Source organism: Anopheles stephensi, chromosome 2, assembly GCF_013141755.1.
Source record: "Anopheles stephensi strain Indian chromosome 2, UCI_ANSTEP_V1.0, whole genome shotgun sequence".
NCBI lineage: Eukaryota > Metazoa > Arthropoda > Insecta > Diptera > Culicidae > Anopheles > Anopheles stephensi.
This window is the reverse complement of record NC_050202.1, coordinates 71,931,377-71,937,696: the sequence shown is the minus strand read 5'-3', so window position 1 is coordinate 71,937,696 and position 6,320 is coordinate 71,931,377.

Here is a 6,320-nt window from a genome sequence, read left to right as displayed (position 1 = left end):
GTACGGTGTGGGTTGAAAGCTCAACATGAGTGACATCCGGACGGAGTACTGCTTTACCAGGAAATATTTTGTTTAATTAGATAAACCAAACTTTCGACATCCAAACCGTTCATCCAAGTCCTTAAATCTCCGTCCTATTAAAACATGAAACAACTCTTCCCGTATACGCCCCACTCTGCTGCTCTCTCAAACAGAGTCGTCTAAGCTCAGCAATTGTTTGTTATTAGTTTCATTGCACCTCCGCCGCTCCGTAAAAGCGTAAAAGCACAATCGGCACGGAAAATTTTCAATTCTATATAGAACTTGCCCCCTATTTCCCCCCTTCTTTTTTGTTTCCGATTTGAGTTTCAATTTTCTTCCAGGAAGGTCCGTAATCAGCTTTCAAAACACTACAGCTACACCCACTGCTTACCCCCGGGGAGGGTGGGTAGGTGCCCCGAGTGATAGTAGTGTCCGTTTCATCAGCTGCAACCATCGATGGCATCGTCGGTAGTGGTCGCTTTCGCCCTGTCGCACCGCAAGAAACACAACCAGCACGACGAGTGGCACGAGTGATCATGTGGGCCGAGAAAATGAGGTTAGTTTGGTCAGTGATATTGTTGTTCGTGTATTGCGGCGGGAGTGTGTGGGACCAAGTGAAGCACAAGGGTGCTTCGGCAAAAACCGGCTTTAATCGGATTAAAAATTTTCCCAATGCATATGAATGAGTGAATATGAACAAATTAGATTCACTCGGGGCTCGGGGCCCGTTCCCAAAAAATCCTAACTCTGCCCTTCCCCTCGCCAGCCCAGACACACAGGGCAGTGCCATAGATAAAAGTAAATGCTTCGCTCCACAAGTTAAGCATACCGAACAGCTGGCATCCTATTTGCAGCGGGCCAGGATGCCCCGGATGCTGCTGGCGGGTGGAACTATATTTTCGGTCCAGTATTTATTTAAGCTGCACTAGTTTTTACAGCCATCTCGCCATCCGAAGGAAAAACAAAAGCCACCCATAATGAATTTAATTACGAAGCGAGATTACTTTTCCACAAACTTTTACTTGCCTACGGTGGTGGGGTGTTTTTCTATGCATCTATAAAACTGGAACGCTTCATTGATTGACCTTTTAACTGTGAGGTCCACCCGGTGGAGGGAGGGGTGGGGGGGAAGACAAGAAGAGAGCTAGGGGTTTGACGTCAATGGGGAATTATTAGTGCTTGCATAGTTCAACTTTTACACGGCAGCTTTCGGTGACATCCATTCACCAGGATTTGTGACCAAAAATTGTGTGGAGCAACCTCTTGTTGCTGGGCACAACCGGCTATGTGTGTAATCCAACTCAACCCAAGCTAACAGTTCACACAGTTGCGCCAAACCACCGAACCCCCCAACCGACAGCTACAAGGGTGCGAAAAGACAATTAAAGCCCGGTGTTCTAGCGTTACCTGGGTGGATCCTTCACTTCTGTTATCCGAAACACACTCAATTTCCCGTGGCCAAGTGGCTAGTGGCACGTGCGTGGTGGCGTCTTATTGTTGCGAAGGCTGGTTATGGTTGAACGATCATCATCGGTCCCACGCAACGATAGACACAATTGCCTCCACAATACACTGGCACACAAACAAACGGCGGGAGAGGGGCGGTCATCTGGCGGGTGGTACGGTCCACTCCAAAAAGGGACGACCGGTTTTTGGGTAATTAAATCTGCATAATGCCGACTATAATTTCGTACCCGAAAGGGATTTTACGACGATGCCTCCCACCCCACCCCCGACCAAAACACCTCAATAGACCTCGAGAAGCGCCCTGGTGGATCTCGGTTTCGTGCAAGGTGCGTCCCCGGGGCCGTTGCGTTCGCGGCCCGAAATGGATCACACCGGCAGTAGCGACGCCGGCATAGATTACAGGTTCGCAACTCACCCAGCCCCCGGTGGGGCCGTCCGAGCAGAAACTCATTACGGCAACGAATTATCTCATATTATGCAGCTTAATTATCGAAAGTTTAGCGATAAAATAATATTAAGTTGACAAATTGCTTGCGAAACGGCATGCGAAACCACTCGGCATGGCCGTTACAGGACGACCTGGACGACGACGGCGACGGCGATTCGACGCTTCTTCCCAGTCGGGCCACTGTGGTCCGGAATGGAAGGGCGCACACAGGAGGATCGACGATTATCTTTATTGTACGGTGAAAACTAGTGAGCTAATGCATCCGTATAAATTCAATCTTAATGGCGAGCTTCACGGCACCCGGGCAGGCAATTTGCCTTTGTCGCGAGAGGACGACACGCGACAGTGACCGAACCGCGCTGGATCGGTTACAGGTACAGAAACGCTTGACTTTACGTGGTGTGATTTTGTTTAATTTAAATTATCGGTCGAAGGTAAACAGCGGGCATAAATCTCTTCCAATGAGCTGGTAGGTATTCAGAGGGGTGAACTAATTATTTTGAAACAGTATTTTAATTATAAAAATTCTCTTATCAGATATAAAATTATTCTAAAGTAGGATCATCAAGCAGAAAAGAATTCTCATCTCCACCGTTAAACGATCTAGCTGTGAAGTGTTTTTGATTGATGAAGGTTTTGAGCGGAAAAAAGAGTAATAAAGATTCGTTAAGAGAAGAAAAATAAGAAATATGTAACAAAAAAAACCTTTGAGAAAACGAACATCTGTGAGACAAATATAAAAATATCCGGGAAATCGTAAACGAAAGCAGCAATATTTAAAACAAAAATAGAAAAAAAACAATGATTTTTTTAAATAACCACGGAAATAAATAAAACAAAACAGGAAAGCTTAATCATCTCCAGGATGATCATATCCTGCAACATAGATTTCTGCTTTTGTGCGCCTGAAGGTATGCAATTTGCATTACGCGTAAATTCAAACGGGGTAACACGTTTGTCGGTGATCCCTTTTACTTTTAACGACATTTTATTATAATTTCTTTTAATTAAATTCTTCAAATGTTAAAGGTTTATAAAATTTGAGTATTGTGAAAGACATTTAAAAATTGTATCTAGCAATAGAGTTAAGCAATTGACCCTTCCGAGTACCATTTCAATCGTCCTGCTTTATCATTGGCGTTTCATTATCGTTATTATTCTCGCTCTTTCTTTTCCAACGATCTCGCCTTGTGTTCGTCTGATTATTATTACTTTCTGACCACATTTCCACCCACCCGCCGATAATTAAAATCGTCACCTTTCCACCGTTCCGACCTCCAGTTATCGGTTGGAAATTGAAATTTACTCCCTCTCTCACTACTCTTCTCCGAAGTATATTGCGCCAATGGAAAATCCCTCGAAACCAAAGCTCAAAACCGTAACCGAAAGCTGGAAATAGAAAAAAAATCGACGGAAAACTCACCTCCAAAGACAAGCTACGTAGCTAACACTTCGAACAGTGGATTCGTTCGTTCGTTCGTTTGAAATTCGATTCGCTTTTAATGTGCTGACGTTCGGGATGACGGAACGCTGATCAAAACTTTTCTTCCTTCCCCTTTATCTTTCGATTAAATATTTTTATCCCTTGCTGAGATGAGTGGGTTTCGGGTGGGTGGGTGGGAACTTTTAAGAAGCGACCACCGCAATCGGCCCGTGGTCGTCGCGGGGCCAAAATTGGATGGCGTAAACTTTTCTCTCCATCTCCATCCCTCTCCCCCGGTGCACCATGTCCTGGTCCTATAGTTATGGCCTTTTCTTTTTATACAGCATTCGCCTGTTCATAGTGTTTTTATTTTTGCGGTATGATTTGGTGCTGCCTTTCTTTTTTCTTGTCTTGATCGTAACTGTGTCTGGTGGTTGGTTGCTCCACCTTCCATTATGCTTTCTTTTCTCGATAACTTTTTGGCGCTTTGAAGAAACGAATGCGAAGTTTACGGAATGAAAATTCTAAGAACGGTTCCGTCCGTCCGTTTGGGGAGAATTATCCTTTTCGGTGTGTATGAGTGTGAGGGGCGTTCGCCTTTTTTGCTCCCATAGTTTTCGTATCCTTAAGGCTTTGGCGCAGAAAACATTGATTCGTAGCTCCATGACACCCCGTTCGTTCGATTTGGTGGGAGGGAGGTGGCAGCAAAGCCAAACCCATCCCACCGTATCACCAGGCAGATAGGATGCTGAAAACCATAATCATCCAAACCAATACGTTACGTGATGAAAATTATGAATCGTCCCGCTCGACACTCCGACAGCAGCTCTGTGGGTATGACGCAAAAAAAACCGAAATCGTCCAGGAACAGAATTGAACATAAAAACAGCCTCCACAATGACTGGTGGACCACCGGCCCAATTGCCCAAGGTCCGGCAATAAGCGGTGAAAATAATGATGTGTGAGTGGGATAAAATACGTGTGATATTTTTACGTGCGTTTGCCAAATGTTACAGTGTGTGTTTGTTGTGGTTTTTTGTGTTTGTTTTTTTTTTTGTTTAACCCAGCCCGATGGTCCGCTAAACGATGTACTTGGTTGTGTTTATTCTCGCCGGGGTCATCAGTGCCATAATCGAAAATTATCTTGGGTCATTGTTTATTCTTCCTACATACAGCCGCCATTGAATAGCGGCCACATTATGCTTTCATATGTTATATTTTCTGACGAAAGGCGGTTAATACTGTTGTATTTATCCTTTTTCCATACCTTTTAGAGTATTGTGTGTGTGTGTGTGTGTGTGTGTGTGTGTGAAACGGCTTTCCGTAATGGCTGGAGTGATGGAACGTGTTCAATCATATTTATTGTTATGGCATAAATTTTTGTTTTGGTTCTCTTAATACCCTCACAACTCACTCCAAGCATCATCACCCGATGTCAGTAAAGTGCCTGTTTACCGAATTGCAGGCCCAGTAGCTCCAATTCAAACTAATTAGCCTATCGCTAAATACATCTGTGATTATAACGCTCGTGCTCTATTTTTAAACTTCTTCCAAGGGCAAGAAGACCCACATTTTTCTGCTCCAGCAGTGTCAGCTGGATAATTGGGATCTTAAAACCACTCCATCGTAGGACAGCCTTAAGAAAGCATTGCGATTTCTTCAATTAGTAGCCACTTAAAACGCTAAACGGTACGCTGGACGAACCAAGACGACATTGAAAGCTAATGAGCTTACATACCATTCTGTCGGGCTGATGTAGATGATGTATTCGATTTATTAGCTGCCGTTTGCCGTGTGATGTTGTTGCGCTGGTTCGATAATCAATACGCACGCATAAACGGAGCGCCGAGTGAAGTGGGGGAATTTAATTACACTTATATGCTGCCCCTAATGAGCTAAGTGGATCCCTGCTGCCTGCGCACGCAACCCCCTGCTGTTGTAATAGGATACAATACATGCACCGTTTAATTGATTTTAATTTAGCACAAGCTGTGTTGGACAAATTGCAGCCGGCAACATCCATCATGGGCCGGAGCGGTGGAATTATTTGCTGCGGACAGGTGGACAGGGACTGGAATTGCTTCATTGCATTGAGCCCGATTTGAAGTGGAAATTGCAACCTTTAACTGGTTCAGCCGCTTTGATGGGCAGACAGACTAATGTAGAGCTTCTTGAGGGTGATTTAGGAAGCATCTTAACCGGGTTCTTTTTTTCGCATCAAACTTCACCATCCCGGTACCGGTCTAATGCTACTTACTGATTATTTCCGACAAGTTTTCCGTAATCCGTTTAAGGCTCTTCTGTTGGCGGATTTTGTTTTTGTTCTCACTTCACACTTACTTGCTTTTTGCTACCCTTTGATATGATGAAAACACACACAAACACACATTTATGAGGTAAAAGCACACGATTCTTGCTGATTCGCTGATGGCTTTCTGCTGGTCAGTTAATTATGTATCCTGCGTAACCATTAGTGTGTGGCCTTCATGTGGCCTTGTGAGTGTCTTGATGGATGGATTGCTTTTTCTGAGGGTGAAGGGGGTGAAGGTAAACATTGTGTCGCTATGAAGAACCGGCCAGATAAAGTCAAGTAATTATACTTATCCCGCTATCATTAGGAGCTCATCGTAGAGGGATCGTGTGGGGGAATAAGAGAGAATTATTTATTGCATAAAGCGCTTACATTAGACGGCTTGCTGTCGTTAATGTGTCACAAACAACGTCGGTTGGCTTTCTTTCACTAGAACACGCGCCTGAATGTATGCAATCCAATATTTATTGTTTAACTTCGTGATCGACCCTTCACAACAGAGTCTGTTAGTGGCGTACAATTAAAATCATTGCGATCATAACTCCCTGGTTTTGTTGCCCCCAATAAAAACTCAACGTAACCCCTTTCTTCCGTTTTTAATAACAATAATTTTCTTTTTCCCCTTTTTCCTGCACGCGGCAGTAGACAGT